This window comes from Coturnix japonica, chromosome 13 (assembly GCF_054131305.1).
Source record: "Coturnix japonica strain WE chromosome 13, WE-NBRP24, whole genome shotgun sequence".
In the NCBI taxonomy this organism is placed as follows: Eukaryota; Metazoa; Chordata; class Aves; order Galliformes; family Phasianidae; genus Coturnix; species Coturnix japonica.
The window spans coordinates 3,032,150-3,050,669 of record NC_140675.1 but is presented as its reverse complement, the minus strand read 5'-3'; the positions used below and the strand labels follow the sequence as shown (position 1 = coordinate 3,050,669).

The 18,520-nt window shown below is 40.0% G+C and overlaps 1 protein-coding gene across 1 annotated transcript in view; it reads left to right on the top strand.

The window, feature by feature from the left end:
* The window catches only part of LOC146758588 (cytosolic carboxypeptidase 4-like), a 242,004-nt gene that overhangs the window by 160,609 nt on the left and 62,875 nt on the right, over positions 1-18,520 (top strand). The gene's annotated exons all lie outside the window — the stretch shown is intronic.

Genomic DNA, 18,520 nt, shown 5'->3' with positions numbered 1-18,520 from the left:
AGGTTTGCCAAGAAGCGTTCTTTGTGTGTAAATGTGTATGCAGCCATAGAGTAATGGAGACCATTTTGACACAGGCTATCAGGATTGAAAGGCTGCAGTTTTGCTTGGAGGTTACGTATACGTTTTTATATGCAATTAGTTAAGTTGGGGTTTAGGCATTTAAATGGCCATTTGTGCTCTCACTTTTGAATATTATGCTCATCCTTTGGGAATGAGCTTGTGCAAATTAGGCATGAAAATAAGCATACGTTTTGTGTGCTGTACTGTCAGCATTTTGCTGTATTTGGTAATAAACTCGTATTGATTTATCAGGTTTTTTTTTCCCTCTCTTGATATTTCTGCTGTAATCTGAAGAATGTGAGCTGGTGGCTACAAAGCAGCAGTACAGCAGTGTTTTCCTTTTCCTAGTGACTGACTCCTTTAATTGTTCCTGTAGCATAAGCTCATATTTCCATCTAACTCTTATTTAGGATACTCTCATGGTGAGTTGGAATTCATCCCTGCTTTGCCTTGTGGTTGAGTAGTGACCAAGACTTGCCCCTAGCTGATTTATCCTTCTTTTATCTTCTTTCCCTTCATACCCACACAAAAAAAGTCTGTCTGTGTACCGAACTGTGAAATACATGGGAATACAGAATTGATATTGTTGGTTCAGAGCTCCATCCTGGAAGCTTCAGAGAAAAAACTGCTTACAGGGGGATGAAGGCCTTTGAAGGGCTTATTAGTGACTTGGCCTATGGGCTTCCTGGGGGCTTGCTAGACTCTGCTGTATCACAACTTTAATGTCTCCACATAAAGTTATCTACTGTGAATACTTAATAAGGGGGATGAAAAGATCAGATCAGTTGATGAAAAGAACAGTTCGAGCTGATGCTAAGTTGCTGCCCCAAAACCTTGAGGATACTGAAATTTGCAATGAAATTTGGAACCTTTGAGTCAGCTGACTTATGATCCATTGTAGCATAATAATATACACTGTTGTTTAATATACCTTCCATGATTCTACTGTTAGAGTAGGCATCAAGACATGAGAGCAGCATTGTGAGTGCCACAAAGGGTAAGAACTTTGTCAGTTAATGTTCATTGAGGAAGAAATTAATCTTTGGTTCTTTCACATTAATAATCCTATTAAGGGTTGGCTTAATGAAGTTTTACTGACTAATTTTCGAGCTGTAATTTGCCTGTGATTCTTTTGAAAATTTTTTAATGAAATGGAAATTTACATAGACTGCACAACAATAACCTAATGAAGTGGCAAATCATATTTTAAAATCACTTGTGATTCCAAATGGCATCTTAATTCTTGGAATTGAAGACCATTCACACTGAGAGGTTCTGAATCACTGAAAGTAAGATGGAGCTTTTTCTATCCCAGGAAATGCTAACGAGTACAAAATGAGTCTGTGAAATGGTTCATGCAAGCTTGGACCAGTTCTGTGTGTTGCTGAAAGAAAATGAAATAGAGAAGATCTGAAAGGAAGCCCTCATCTTCTTGAATGAATGCTATGGAGAGTCTGTGCTTGGGTAGCACAAACATGATACTGTCAGTGAATGCAGCCAGTACCGAGATGGGGCTGCATTCCTACAGACTAATGGCAAAAGAGCCTGGATGGATCATGGTCTGATTGTCATCTCTTAACACTTGAGAGGGAGCGCAAAGAGTGATGAATGTATGTGAGTGTTACAGAGAGCAGAGCTGAGGCCCCAGCAGTGGCTCCAGTCTCCTCTTATGTTTTCACAAATCACCTGGGAACTGACTCAGTGAAATTTTTCATTATAGAGTGATTTCTGATTACTGTAGGTAGCCCAAAACAGGGCCTACTGGGTAATCTCTAGAGGCTTTCCTGGGTGTTTTAACTCCATTCCTTGCCCTTGAAGAGCTGAGATATGCCTCCATTAAGCAGCCGAGTTCAGGAGCTTATCTGCATTGCTTTAAGCTTTCTAGTTTCGCATCAGCCCATTAGAGAACCTCTTTCCTGGGTTGGAAAGGAGAAGGAATTCTTTAGATCTGCCAGTATTTTTCTAATACCTGATGCTCATAGGCTGCTCTTTTTACACTTTAAAATGTCACATTGGATTCCTGATGGAACTGGAGATTTTTATCTTCCTCTTTTCTGCCAGACCTGACATTTTTCTGGTTTTCTTCTACACTGAAGGCTTAATTTCTCACATGTGTGAGACAGAGTGAAAATTAAACAAACAAGCTGGCAGATAGATAGAATGGTTCTTCATGTCTGGAAAGCTGCAATGAGCTGTGACTTAGGAATTACAATGCTTCATATTCAAACTTTTCTTTTTGATGCATTGGGGTGGCACAAGAGCTGACAGTGACATATGGAGAAGGCCCTGTTAGGAGGATTGAGGCTGTTATGTGATAAATGACACAGTATGTCAAAGGACTTCTATTATCCATCATGCTGGCTTCCTCTGAACACGGTCTCATTGAAAAGAGAAGTAGCTGCACGTACAACTGGGGGATGCTGTAATAGGATCAGTGGTATGCTCCAGAGAAAATAAGAAAGCTGGCAAGTACATGTTTGCGTGGGAATTGATGACTCTGGAGCTTTGAGTTCAGAATTTTCAAGTCAAATTTAATTCAAATATCTGAGGTATCCCCACTGTACATTTGTGTCAAGGATGAGCCCTACCTTCAAAAGAAGCTTTCTCAAAGCTCGCTCACGTATTCAGAAGGCTTCAAAAACCCACCAAGTTTTCAGTGTTGAGAAGCTAAGCTTTCTTAGGAAAAAAAAAGAAAGCTATTTATTATCAAGTTCTGGACTGATGGCATGATTCTGGCTGCTAATAAATCCCCAGAGTTCTCTTATTGCGTTTTTTTAACCTCTGTTGACTGCTTTGACTCTGAAATGCAGTGGAGTAAAAGTTGTGATCTGCGCTTTCCTATATGCAGGAGACATGTAAGTACTGTTGCCCTTATAAATACAAGGGATAAAAAGTACTGCTGACGGAACAAGACTTTGTCTCTCGTGACCTGATACAGAAATATCCTCTGTAAGGCGCCTTCCACCCTTCTTGACCATACAAGTTAAGAATCAGAGCAGGCTTTCACAGCTCTGTGCCTCACACTGGTGGAGAGTCTGTCAACATTTTCCTCTCTCTCATCACCCTTAACCCAACAGTGCCTCCTTGTTTGTATAATCTATGTCAGAATGACGCACGAACTGGGGGCTGTTCAAGAGAAGCGAGGAATGTATGGCACGGCACAGGCACTCATCCTTTTCAACCTCCTTTAGACCATCTCTTTTTGCAGTACCCATAATAGCTGTTTTTTTCCCTGCTTGATTAATGGACCCTCAATAGCTATGTAGTCTATAAACCCAGACAAGACAAGTAGCCTGTCTCTTTTGATCCCTGCACCCTAATAGCCTGATTTTGACTCCGCTTAAGTGGTGTTTATGTGCCCACATGAGCGGTAGTAATTGGTGCAGAATATCAAATGTCACTATTTGACATTTCATTCGTAACAGTAGTATTTAAAGTAAAGGCTTTAACTTGATGATTCATCAGTAGCCAGTGTCAAATGATCTGGGACGGTCGGTATTTTAAAAGTGTCAATCAACAGATGGATCACTCTGGAGATAATTTAATCAGAGCCCATCAGTGAACTGGCCTTAAAAAACAATCCTTCAGGATTATTGTCACAGCCGTATTGTTTAGAAGATGAGAGCGGTGCTTCCTTGGGAGCAGGCTTGGTAGCAGAGTGGCTCCTTCCATAGCTCCTCTAACAAGCCTGTTTCCTGAGAGGATGGAGTTGCAACTTCCTCAGTTGACTCTGCCCTGTAGTTAAATACAGGACTTCAGGCTCTGTTGCTGTTGAGCTGAAAGCTCTGCTTCTTCAGAACAAAATCTGCAAAACACAAACCAGCCTAAATATATAGATAACTTCACCCCCTCCAACTCCTAGCACTGCTGTGCTCTGTTTTATTTGACAGTACAGCTTTTTCTTCACCAACTCTTCATGTGATGAGACGCTTATTTCAGCTGTTGACCCCTATCAGTGACCCCTCACTGGGAGATCAGGTGTAGAGAACCGGGCTATTATCTACCTTCCACTCCTGTGTTTCTAATCAAAGCAGCCGATTTTGCTAATGCATACAGCTGAAGTCACAGTGAGGAAGACCTGGCTGAGTACAGAGAAAAGAAGTGCTTGGAACGGTAGAGCAAGGGGTAAGAAATCCTAAGAGTAAGAAAAATCAAGCTGGGAGAAAAGATGAACAAGCAAAGCAGGGAGAAATGTTAAATTCAGTTTCATATAGAATGTACAGCCATGGCAATCAGTTCGTGGAGTGAGGCAGAGCATCACCCTCCATGCACCTGTCCATCCATGTTCCTTTAGCTTTCATACTCACTGAGGTGTCAGCAGCACGCAAGCGTTGTATTAGATTTTCAGTTTATATATTTAAGATAAAGCAGGTTAAAAAAATGAAATCCAGAGCGGATCTGAGAGGGTTTAGTCCAGGTGAAACACATACTGTGCTCTTCTGACCCAGGCATTGAATTCTTTGACATCTCAGATGCACAGAGTTCTGAGCCCCAATGCATTGGGTTCACAGAAGAGGAGATGGCAGGACTGTCACTTAGCATCTTCTGTTTCAGAACTTACGGTCCGTGCTACTACTGGCAATCACTGTTTACGGTTATTACCTGTAACCAGGTAAACCTTGTTAGAAAGGGCAGTGATGCTTGATAATGTATCAGGCATTGCTGCTGTTCCCTTCCTTGCAGTATTAGCATTGGTTCAATCATTTGAAACTCAGTTCCTTTTCACCATGATGTAGAGCTGTTACTGTTGTCACGTTTGAATGTTTTAACTGCACTTCAGTAATAGGCGAGTGATCCCAGTATCTTATAACCTGGCAGAGCAGGTTGTCAAAGGTTTACAATCAGAAATGATTGGCTGGCAGCCCAGGCTGGAAACTGACACTGCCTTTATCTGCCATGGTCTTTGATTTTCATTTTTTTTTTTCTGGTTTAAAGGTCCTGTAGTCTGTAATTGCTTTTTTTGGGCTGATAAGGTTGTATTGTTAGCCATGAATTTGAGACCAGCTGTTGTCTTCAGTAGTTGGATGTTTCACTGCCTGAGTTATAATTATAGTCCATAAATTGTGTTAGAATACTTGGTAGCAAGGAGCATACTGAAAATGAGATTCTTTTCAATATTTGTGTCACTTTGCAGAAGACAGAGAAAGAAGTATTGTCAAAGGACAAGTGTGTGCTGTTTTTCTTATCTTTCTGGGGCTTTGAGGTGAACGAGAGTTTGTCTGGCATTTTCTCTTGGATTGTACTCGGATAAGCATGTGGCACTACTTGGATTTACAGCATGAACTTTAAGCCAGAACCACCATGCTGCAGAAACTTCACAGCCATAGGAGTGCAGTGTGAATATCTTTTCCACTGAAAGACCCGATTCCTTGTTTGTAACCCTGCAGTGAAGCTGATGGAAGAAGCTCTAAGCAAAGTGCTGGCTCTCTATGTGTAAACAAAACAGCACTGAGAAATCCCCCAAGGTCCAAGCTGTTGGTTTTTCTTATGATTTATACCTTCTCAGTTATGTGAATAGAAACGTAAATATTTACCCTATCTTTGATTGTTTTCTTCACTATCTCAGCATACATTTTCTTTCCTTGAGGTGCCCCCAAAGGGAGTGAAATCCCAATTTCTTTGCAGTTCAGAGTCTCTTTTATTTTTGTCTTTTATTTCTTAGCAGAAGTCTTTCTTTCTGTTTGCACTTCAGCTTCTGCCCTTTGTGTGCTGCTTTCCTGCTCTTCCTTTTTTACTCATTTTTTTGTTTTGCTAATCCACTGAGATTATTGAAGCATCACATGTCGTTACTGGTAGGTACTGTCCAGAACTCTTTCCAACCCTTTACTTTGTTCTTTGCCAAATATAGCTCGATATTGGCCTATGGTCACAGTTTTATCTCTATGGAATCCATCCATGCTGTCAACTATAGAATCTCTGTCCTAGTAGTTCTTTAATATTTGGAAAATAATTCATCTTCATTCCTATTCAATGCAATGGACTGTATCGTATTTCTTGAGTAGCTTTGTTCCCCATTGGCCTATTCTGTTACAATATTTTCCCTATTACTTATGTAGGACTGTTTTATATTAAATAATAGAGAGCGTTAAGTGGTTTTGTTATTAGTGTTCAGAAATCGTTAGTGTAGCTTATGCTCTCCTCAGACCCGAGTTTAGAAGATATAATCTGTAGTTTTCATTGCTGTGGCAGTTTCCCTTCATCAGCAAGGAAAAAACAAGTGGTGCTTGTAAATTCTCTGTCTAATAATTCAGTGATTACGATATTAGTAACATGTTGTGCAAAACAGGTGGTGGTGGGAGGAAGAACTAGAAGAGAAGAGAAACTGTCAGTCTTGAAAACGGCAGTAGATTTCTTTGTTTCTCCTCCTTGAAACTCATTTGGTTAAGTGAAGTGGGATTGGGTTTGATCGCTTGTTTGAAAAATCACGTTAAATAATCCATTTATCTGCGGGATGTGTGGAAAGGCCTCTGGATTCCATGACTTACTGTAAAGAGCTGTGGTGTTTCACTCTTGGCAACTGCATTTGATGCCACTCATCCCAAATAGGTAAAACGTACCTCAGTGGGGTAGGAAAAGATCTTGATATCATTTAAAAGCCACACTGTGGGGTTTATTTAGATAAAATTAACCAGTATATGCCTTTTTTTTTCCCCCTCTTTCTTTCTATTTTTTCTTCCAGTCGTGCGATATGAATAAAACATTTGCCTGTGTGGAGCTGATTGTAACGCAGTGTTCCTATTGCTTCCAGTAGGGATTTGAGAAGGAAGTTGCTTTTCATATACAGTCCTATCTGGTGGTTAAAAAGATAAACGTCTGGTAGGGAAGATGAATTGTTTCCATATATTTTTCGGTTATATTTCTTAATGGGGCACATTTAAGAAAGAGATGATTGTGTTTATGTAGAATGATGTGTGTCCTATCTGTGGTACATCCAGGTGTTTGAAGGTCATTGATGGATCAACCCCCTAAATGTGAGGCTTCTCTTTGAGCAATACTTTTCACAGTCCATAAGCGTTTCTTCACTGTGGCTTTGAAGTGTACTGAAGATGGTTATTGTTGTTGGAAAGAAGGCATCTTTTCTTTAAAAACGTACAATGTAATGGAAGTTGAAAGGAAGGTAGAAAAGCACAGTGAGGAATTGACAGGCAGCTCTATCTATCACATGACAGTTGTACCCTAACAGGACAAAAGTTGACATTTGCTACAGTCATATTCAATAGGCGACACTGAGTGTCAATATGGAGCTCTGGGCAGTCGTTATAATGGCTATGAGTGGTAAGGGAGAATGACATTTTTGATCTGTTTACTGAGATCATCTTATATCCAGAAACTGAAGGAATAAGAATCTCTACGACTTGGCTCTAAGTAATTTATTTTCATTTGCTCCTCTTATTAATAGAAATCACTTCTTTTAACATGCACCATAATGCATTGAATGACAACAGTGATATCTTTGGCAGATTCTGAGCCTACAAATGTACTGGAAATGCGTGTTCTGCTGGAAAATCAGACAAAATAGGAAGATACTGAGTTGGTGAACTTTCTTGTTTGCGTTGTTACAGGAAATGATTAAGGAAAACCAACTGATGGCCTTTTGAGTCGCATTCTGTGAAGCATCTCTAGTGCCATCAGCATGATGGGGAAATTGGTCAATAAAGGGGCAGTGGCTTATGGTTGCATTCTGCTTCCCCTGCATTCTGCTGTAGATCTACCATTGCTCTGCTGTAGTAAGTGAAATTAGTTTGCAGGCTGGTAGCGTTACTGGTAGTGTAACCCAATTGTGGTGTGTAAATTCCCCCATTTCCTTTTTTATCTTCCTTAAGAAACTGTAAACTTTATTTGTCAACCAGTCAGAATCTCTCAGTGAAACATCTGGCTGAAACAACTGCTAGCAGATAAAACAAAAACTTCATCACTCCTAAAAACAAGTAGCAAATGTTGTGTATGTGAGGATAGTGATGATAAGGGACCATTTCCTTTGGGAACAACAGAAATGAGGGATGTACCGATGCTTTCTTGCCATTCCAACTTTTGCTAGGACCTGATGTGTACACAAGTGTGCTCTGTTAGAGGATATTAGAGGATATATATTTGCTGTTCAGGAAACCTTCTCTGATAATCTGGCTTAGCCCAAGCCTGGGGTGAGTTTCCCTGCTCCATTTTTTGTTTGTGCTGATGCTTTTTTGACTCAGGGTAAATGGCAGATGAACTGACCCTTCCACTCTATGGCACTATGGTTTTGGTTGTGCATGAGTCATCTACTGGTATTCAGTACTTGGTGGGATGTGACCAGAGTCCTTCCTTACAGTGCTAGCTGATTTTTAGCCCAGGTTAAGTATCCATTAAAATGTAGCCCATGATCTCATGCATAAATGCAAGGCACATCTTCTCCAAATGTAGTGTGGATATTTTCTGTGTGGACATTCTGAGTGTAGTTTGAAACATAGATAAGTGATCAGGTTAATGGAGCAGCAAAGGGATATTTGCAGTTGCAAGCAGAGAGCTAGATAATAATAATAAATCAGTAAGAAACTAAAATTCAAACATCTCTCTTCTTTGATTGCCATTAAGGGATTGTGGCCATTCAATCAGTGGATATACTTTGCATTTGATGAAATCCTGGGATGTGCGTGTAAATAATACTTTGAAAACGTAGTTGACTAAACTACAACTTAAAAGACACATGATTTGACTGTACTGATTTCTATTATTCCTTTGTTCAAATGGCATCTCCCATATTACTGCTGCAGCAAAGCTCTCTCTTCAGAGAGCTTGTCAGTGGTATCATTGCTTCGAGTGCCTCAAGGGTTCTTCTCCTTGCTCTTCCCTTTGCCAACTTTCAGTCACATCTATGACCTCAGCAGGAATGTTATTTGAAGCAATGGCAGTGCTTCAGTTCTTCTAACAACCCTCTGCTAAATCATTTCCCTGAACTCAAAATGGCAATGCATCTGAACCACCGATGGACTTAGTGAAGGGAAAGTATGGGAGAGTTGGGAAGGGCTCAGCCAGATGCCACAGTGAAGCAAAGCTATTGAATATGTGATCATGCAAAAGTATCTTAGCTTCTTCCACCTTTGCCAGCATCTTCAGATGGAATTATCTTAGACGTAAGCTAGATGAAGGAGGTGCATGCACCCTAAAGGGTATATTCAGAAGTATTTCTCATCAAGTATGACATAATATTGAGGAAGAAGACATAAGTCTGTACTTTTGCATGTAACTGTCAGGCTGTTAATTTGTCCCTAGTATCTGTGAACCATCCAACACAGCTACTCTTTTAGACAGCAATCAGTACTCAATGCCACATAGACAGGAAAACCCTAACAGATAAACAAGAGAAAAAGGCACCTGCTTGTTCTGTAATCATTGGAAACTTGCTCAAAGTTGGAGTCATGAGGATTTCCTCTGAGATGTGTCTACTCTGAAATTCAGCTATTATCTTTCTGTTTGAAACCATTATGCTTAGGAGGTCACCTCATCACCTCTTCCAGTGGCGTAAAACCACGTTCTTGTGATATCTTCCAAGCAAGTCCTATTCACCTGACTGAGCTGGGAAGCGCTAGAATGAAATAATGCTCAGCAATTTTGAACCATTCCAACACCCACAAAATTTGTGTTTTCCTAACGTTTGCACACAATTGCAGTTACTGCCTTTTTTGCGAGGCAGCAGCTGGGGGCTGAGAGCAGGCAGCTGCAGCCTGCCACAGCCACCGCTGGAGTGCCTGCACATATAAAAATGATGGAACATCCAGCCCCGCAGTTCCTTAATTGCAGCTGGGATTTTGCAGCTGTGGAGTCATACCATGAGAAATACATTCAGTGCTGCCATTCAATGAGCATAATTTTGGGGCCAACAGATTTGCTGTGTGAGAAACGAGCTCTATAAGGCCTAGTTCTTCCTCTTTCTTTTTACCTTGTTGCTATCTCTGTTAGCTTTCTGTTCCTGGTATTTTGCAGCACTCAGGGCTAGAGATAAGCGTCTATCACGCTATCCACCACTAAGGAACTGCTGCTCAGACTGTGAGGAGGTTAAAAAAGTGTTACACCTTAAGAAGAATTAAAGATATTTAGCATTTCACAGCACTATATAGCACTATTAATTATATATATTTGGAATTAAGTTGTTCAAGAAAGGTGGAAGGCTGAAGTTTTTTTCTAGGTCTTCTGCTTCAGGCAATCAATGACTTTGCTTACAAATACACTATAAAGATAAGAAGCTGAGAAAGCACTAATTTACCTAAATTCAAACAGTAACAGCTGAACTACGTTGTTTATATATATAGGAGAAAGATAACTTAGATCTTAAGGTCTTTCCTTTGTTGGTGTTTATTCCTCAGTGTTTTTACAGCCACGGTCAAAATAATTTGCAACATTTATTCCAGTTGATCAGAATGGCCTACTTGAATTTGCACATTGATTTTTGTAGAGGATATTTCTATGAGCTTATCGGTATTGATTAAATGTTATGCAGCTGAGTCTTTAATCTCTCCTGGGTCTGAGAGGGGCGGGATAGCTCAAAGTACAAGGAGTCCTGGAGAAATTCAGAAAAGAAAAACACTATCAGATAACATCAGAAATATTCCAGAGCCTCGTTAGCCTTCCTGCCTCTATTTATGATTCTAAGCACATGGCGTGTTTCTGTTTCAAATCCATCTTCAAACAGAGAATTTTATTCCCCTGTACTTCCCTTCCATGTCATTCTGTGGATAGAAATGCTATGGATGCCCTCCACTGAAAAATATGGTTGGAAGTTGCGTCTAAGGTTGTTTCTTTGCAGTGATGAAATATTGGTCTTTAGAAGGCAGTTTTGAAGCTCTTTTGGTTTAAAGTTGGTGCTTAGCACAATTTCTCCTTCGTGGCATAAGTAGTATTGCCCTGTATGATGCACTTAGCAATAAATCAGTACTGTTATTCACCTGTTAGGTCTGGAAGGTCCATCAAGAATTAAAACATAGAATCATGGGCAAACCCTGCTTTACACATGAGGTGATGAAAACTGTTTCTCGTATTAGAGAGAAGAAAACTGTAGTGCTCGGTCGTTAACTTAAGTAAAGGTAGACAGTATGGTCCTACTCCTTGTTTAGTGACTGAGCATGTAGAGCAGCCAGCAGACACATGTTGTTTAGTGGCACTGTATCAGCTTTTAAACATGGACCTTTGAAGTAGAAGAGCTATAATGATCCAGTGGTCCTATTAGTGTTCTTATCTTGTACCCTTTTCTCCATGTCTAAATGAGAGAGCTTACTGTGCTGCCCTTTGCTATGTCGTGAGTTATTTCAGCTTTTGATCAGAACCTGAGGTTTTGACTCACTGACGCAGGACAGTGCTTCTAATCTGAAAGTTTTTTAAGTGCTTTATTACCAGAATTGGATGCCGATCATTGATTTTCTTCATAAGTGTCTTCAAACCCATTGATGCCCAAATATCCTTAATTCATTACCCTTCAAGAGATTTTTCCTCTACTTCAATACATTAAAAACAAGGGAAGGGAAGGAAGAGCTATGCAGAAACTCACCAAAATACTTGGAAAAGTTCTGTGTCCTCCATTCTAGAATATTGCTGATATATTCTGATACGTAAAGCTTCCTGATTCAATTGAAGAACAGAGATAAAAACGAATAGTAAGGACCATAAATTAGTTGCCCTGATCCAATATGTTTTAGGAAGCTAGTTAAGAATTTCCTGACTTTGGAAGATGCTGAGTGCTTGCAATTCTATTGAACTTCAATAGGCAGTGATGAGTAGCTCCATATTTTGAAAAATCAGGTCATTTATTTCAGAATTCAAGTAACTTCACTTTACAAATCTGTTTCAAGAGGGATTTTTTTTTGATCGTACGAGCCCCCAATTAAAATTTGCCAATTGCTATGGAAAAAAAAAAAACAGCTTAGATTTCTGCTCACATAAGTATATAAGAACCGCTTACATTTGTTCCTATCTACTGTCCTAGTTTTTCTTTGACTTTTGTTTTTTTCCACTAGAATCTTCCAGCAAAACTGCTGCACTTAATGTGTTTGCCCTGGTTTCTAAGGCAGATCTCCCCTCAAATTCAAATCCTTTTTCTTAGGAGTCTTTTTCTCTATGCGCCCTCACTTTTCTGTGCCAGCTTTACTTACCACTTGCGTGGCATCTCTTAAACACTTGGCCCAATCTCACCATTATGTGAGTTTCCCTGGAGAATTGGGTCTGTTTTGTTTTGTTTTATAGCGATTTTATCAGTTACTGCATTTTATATGGATATTTTAATTTTTTTTTTTCCTGAATGTTTTGCAGACATTTACAAGCCCATCAGGTTTCTCCAGTGAATACTTTATTTTAATAAGTGGGTATTGAATGCTTCGTTTAACTTTACTATTGTGCAGTGCCCAGAGACACTGTGCTTGGATGAGCAGTTATGTAAGTGCAATTTGTTTTAGTGCATCTTTTCGTATCAGAATTAGCATTCAGTTGAGCTTTGAAGTCATGTAGTGCATAAGCATAGGGGGAAAGTAAATAAAACAACTTAGTGCATCTGCAGATATAACCCCAAACTGATTTACTTATCTGTGCCTGCTCACTCTGCTCAGTGACAGATCAGTCCCTCAGATGCTTTTCTAGTGATGGTAGAGCAGCGGTTGCCTGATCTCTGAGGATGCATGGAATGCGTGTCTAGTTCAATAGAAGACATGCATTTCCCTTCAGAGTCAGGTGGAATGCATAACTTGAAAATAAGTCTTTTGTTGTTTTTTCAGTGTTTTGCTCTGGCTTTTTTTCCTATTTTGACATGGAAACTGTATTGCAAACAGACCTGATCTGTAACTATTGCTTATCTCTACAGAAAGGAACACTTATTGCAAAGAAATCAAATTGTTTCATAGGAATTCGTGACTGTTCAGTGGACTAGGCAGGCAGAGCTGGAAATTCTGTGTTCAGAATGGGGAAAAGCTTGCATTCATGTATATGATTGCTGAGTAACCTGTGAGGAATTATTACTTCATTGCGGGGAGATTGTATTTGTCATGCAAGTAGCCTGTGAAGTTAGTAGGCATCGTCACACAACAGTGTATATATCCTGTTATAGCGGGCATTTCCAGTGGAGCTGTAGGCATCAGTAGCAATATGATCACAATCATATTGGTTTTAAGGCGTGACTGTAAAAAGAAAGGGAGAAAAGTAGGAAGAAAGAAGGGAAAGCTCCTCCAATGTGAGTGATTAGCAAAGTCTAGTGTTACTTTCTTTAACTGTGCCTGCCATGGAGAGGGTGGTTGACAAACTGTGTTCTTGGGTTTGTGTTATTTCATAAGCTACCGCTCAGCATATTTCTGGTAATGGTGCTTTGTCAGTACTCTAATTTACTGACGGAGGAAGTATAGTATGTCTTCATATATGTCAACCTACAGTCAGTTCCAGCATAAATCACATCACAGTCTCATGTACTGAGATCTCTGCTCGTGCTGCTGTCAGTTTGCTGAAACAAGTCTGATACACAGATCTTTGCAGGCCCCAAACTGAAAAGGGACTCTAGGTTTCCAAAATTGGTTTGTCTTCTGAGGTAGGCGCACAATGTCCTGATCAATGACTAGCAGGAAGCGGGATGTTACAAGCTGGACAAAACCTTTTAGATGATGCTGAACATGATTAGACCAGGATGATGTTAGTGATGGTCCAGAAGGGAACTGTATCATAATATCTTGGACCACAGTCCTTGTGCAGTGTTTGTTTCATTACTCTCATTACTAAAACAAAAGTGCAACGGTTCTTCAGCACTCACTGACAATGTTTTTGGATTACTCCAATTATTCTATAACTTATTAGCAGAATATTTCTGATTCGTAGCATCTGTTCTGAGGTCTTTTCCTCCCATTCTAATTAACATCTTCAGTTCGCTCTTGCCTGTAGGAATGAGTGCTACCTACTGGACTATGGGGCTGCATAAGGATCCTAGGAAAATTGAACAGATCTGAAGGTATCTCTGCACATTCTATTTATTTTTTATTCTTGGCCTCTACGCAAGGCTCTGCTTGTAGTTCTTATTATTGATCTATGATGCCACACTTTGCTCTTATGTGTCACTTAGTTGGGTTTAAATTTTAGAACAGTCATCTGGACAATGTATTTCTTAGTGTTCATTTGTATATGGAGATTGCACTGATATAACTACCCGATATTTAAATCAACTCAATTAATGCAATCCATATGTGAGCAATTAGCTTAAGTCAGTTAAGAACCTTTCTTCAGGTATATGAATGTAAACCATATTTAAATTAAGAAAGTGAACAATGCAAGACTTAGAAGCAGGCTGAAGGACATTACTTCAAAAGTAAAATGTTAGTTATTCAGTCCTTTGTCTTGAAACCTCTGGTTCTGGTCTTAATTTTTCACTGATTTGCTACCTTGTTGCATGAGTGTCTTCACTTTTCAATATTTGTGCCTGCAAAATTAGGATCTGCTGAAAGAGTTTGTAGGAGGATGAGGCTGTCTTAAAGAACTGTTTTCTCCCCATGGTAAACTTAAGCTTTTCAATGAGTAATAGTCAAAATTGGAGCCAAATCTTCCCATTTAAAAACATCATTTCCATTTGGAAATGTCATTGCAGTGCCATTTGGGAGTTGCTTGGCTGTCCCGTTGTCCTGGCTTCACCTGCCTCCCCTGCTGCATCTTAATTTGTGCATCTTACTGAATTAGTGTTGTCAGCGCTTTAAGTTGTGTTGTAGGACACGTGGCCCAGACAAAGAGGCGCTTTGGCAGAGAAGAATGAGTACCTTAGAATCCTTAAGTGCACATATTCTGCCATATGCTGAGGGCATCTCTTAAACAGTTTAACATTCTGAACTGGCCAATTTGAAGTTTTGATGGAAAACTCCAAGTTTTGAAGAGAATGAGCTGAGGAAAAGCTATGATTTCCAGCAGGAAGCAGGTACTTGTTAAAAGAAAAATCTTGAGTTGAAAATTACTTTTTCCAGTCAGAACTAGTGACTAAAAATTCTGTTTTGGGCTTTCTTACCAGTGAGAAAGTATTTGAAGTTGTTGCAAAAAGGGTCTAAAGATGACTCAATCTCATGGTAGGTGTCAAGAAACTTTCAGTTTTTAGGTGCTTCCTGAATCCTTATTTACTCCTCCACAAAACAGTACAGATCATCATAACTTGCATTTTCCTCATAAATGACAGTGCAAAGTGTCACCAACTGCAGGTGAATTTGTTCTCATATTTGATAGTTACTGTTGTTGCAGCTAAAATAGTAGAAATCTGATGAGCGTCCTTTCATGTGGAACTGAGGAGGTAGTTTAGCTGTGATAAGGCTGTTAACTCACCTTTTCAGTAGGTCATGTGAACTTCTTGTCTCATTTGATTATGACATTGACAGTGTTAGCTGGGAATGATGCAGATCTCATTCTGTGTCTAACTGGTTTGTGACAAAGTGCGGCTTAATGAAATGTGTCCGCTGAGAGAAAAGGAACTCTCCTATCAGAACAAGGACAGAGACACAGTTACACGGACCAAAAGGAGAAAGCACAGACTAAATCATTTATCTTGGGAAGGAAGAATTGTCCACTGTAAAAAAAATCAGTCAGATGTAGAAGGTGAAACTCTGAAGGCTCGTTATGCTAATTAGCATCAATGCTCTGATGTGGGTAGGCAAGAAGAAGCTGATGCAGTGGTGCTTTAGAACACCATTTGCTCAAGAGGAAGTACAACACATCATGGATTCATTAATCTGTGCTGAAATGGAAAAGTCTTTGAGCAGCAGTGGTCTAAAGTGGTCAGGATCTTTCCAGTGGCCTTGTTCAGTTGGTTGGCAGCCAGATAGTACGAGTGTCATCTAAGAGATAAGCTATGATCAGTAGTGAATTGTTAGCTGCAGTAATGTGGATGGAAACTGCTTTGGTCATTGGTGCCTGTATATATGCCTTGCAGATATTCACCTATATTTCACTGTGAACAAATGAAAATCTGGTAACTTCAATCCCTGAACAAAGGAAGAACATTGCCCCCTTTGTTTCTTGAAGTAAATGGGGAAGGGATCACATTTCTTCAGTGAAACCCTGTGGCTTGCCAAGATGCCCAAGTGAGGTATCCCAGAGGGAACTTTAAGCAGCTCACTTAAATGATGGGAAAGAAGTTTCACTATGAAATTAATGATGCAGCCCAGAGCACAGTAGGAAAACACCTTGCCCTCTTTCTCCCCATCTTTGATTCCAGCTGTAGAGTCCTGTAGTGCTTATCTGTATATTTATCTGCTATAAAATGAAATGGATTATATGAAGAGCTCTACGAAGCAGTACTCAGTACTTCAACATTTCTCTAATGCAATTAAGGCAGATATTTCAGAAAATGGAAGACTGTTAGTTGCCATAAGCTGGTGTTTCATTGGATTGCACACAGTTTAAAGCCTCCAATATTGCTGTTGTTGTGGGGGCTTCCTGTTTCTAGAATGACCATAGACATCGCAGGGCAATGCTGTAATGCAACGACTAGATGGCATTGGATGAGCATCTCCATGGAATAAATGTATGGTGAATGTAGTCAGTTCCAGCGCATGGACTTCAGGCTGTAAAAAAGTAATTCTATTTCTGTCACATCTTCCTTTTAATTATGAGGGAGGGCTTTACTGGTTCTGCTGCTTTCCAACATCACTGCCTTGTTCTCTGAAAAGGTTAACAATCAAGAAAATTCACGATTCCACCTGCCCTCTCCACATGTACTCACATCTCAGGTTGATCTGAGCTTTCTTAATTGCAAGACCAAAACACCTTAATGCAAATATTCCTCTTGCTTCCATCCTGGGTAAGCAGTAGTTATTTATAAGTCCAGCATGCTATGTCTGTCTGAGGCTGTCACATGCTGTTCAACGGCATCCTGATGTTTACTTGTGCCTACTTTCCTTTATAGATATTCTTATCCTGTGCTGGTACTGCTGTCTGCTTTTAAGATGCACAGTGAATGGTGATGTTGCTCTCTACATATCAAACACAATGCATCCCTTTAGATTTCATAGTTCACTGTGCCCCAGGTGCTGTTATTATCAGTCCTGACATCATTCATTTGATATGATGGGCCCTGTCTTTCCATTTATCTGTAATGGACAGGAGATTTTGAATCATTTTATCTTCCAAGCACAGCAACATCTTTTCTTTAAAAAGTGACTTTCCTCTCTTTCCACTTCTCGCTTTCTTCCTGGTCTAATATCTTGTGCATTACATTTATCCCCCCCATGTCTTTATTTCATATTTCCTTTTCCCTTTTGTTTTAGTGGTTTTTTTTTGTTTTGGTTTGTTTTGTTTTTTGGTGTTTGTTTTCTTTTTTCCCCTCTCCTCCCCATGTGTTCCCTTCTCTCTTTTTCCCCTCTCATTTTTCTTTCCATGCAGGGCATCGAACCAGTCTTACAGCAGCCAACTGAAGGGTTCTGTTGACAATATCAGCCTTGGGTTAGGACTAGTTCATGTCTCCCAGTCCAAAGACATTTCAGAATTCAGTACAGTTGGAAGCTGAGGCGCTCAGGTATCTTTTGCTTTGCTCTTAAACCAAGCAGACCTAAGGGTGAGAGAAAAAAAGAGGATGAATCTTCATTAAAACTTGATGTCAGACTTCGAGGTACAAGATTAAAAGCAAGGTCTTAAAATTGCAAACAGACTTAAAATATCATTCTGTTTTTAACTGAATAGGTCCGTGCTTTAGCAACTTAACCTCTTTCTCATTAACTCTCTGTGAGGTGTCCCTGCCTTCAGAGCAAGGTCTAATGCTTCTCTTAGAAGTGCATTTACTGCCTGTGTATTCAGAAGAGAAAACTCAACCTCATCTTTATGACTGTGGTGTATCAATTTGAGATTTTAAGGATCTGGCTTTTTTAGAGTAGTTCTCCCATTTGCAGTTCAGAATGACTACCTGCCTTTATACATCTTTAGAGGTGCGGCTTGCAGAGGTGCAGGAGTATTACTGATGATGTGTACTGATATTTGAAACCAACAGTCATCAACAAATTCACCTGTGGTTGAGTTTTCTTTGCTCACAGCCAGTCACAGGAGAGCTGAGCGTGTTCCATCAAATCTTTGCTTCAGGGTGTGGGCTTGACTACTTTCTGTTCATTTTCCAGGGCTGCATGGCACTAGTATATCTGAAAGGCAGACAACCCAAGCGTTTCTTTCCTCAGACAGTTGTGAGTGCTGGGTGCTTTGCTGTGGATCACTGTGGCAGTGTTTTCTGGCTATGTACGTTTTTAGAACACCTTAGTTATGCTTTGAGGGTCCCATCTTCTACCAGCTCTGTGGCTTTTCCTGAGTTATTCTAGAACTACTTACAGAAACGTTACAGCCCCAGAGTCTGCTTGGAGGAGAAGGTCAAAAGTGTTTGGTCTTGATTGGTGGGAGAGATGTGTGATATTTACACAAACTACTTCAAATTGTGGAACTGATCCTTTCTACAGTAGCACTAATGGATCGTGTATCTCAAAGGTTGTGGCCGAACGTTTAATGGAGCCAC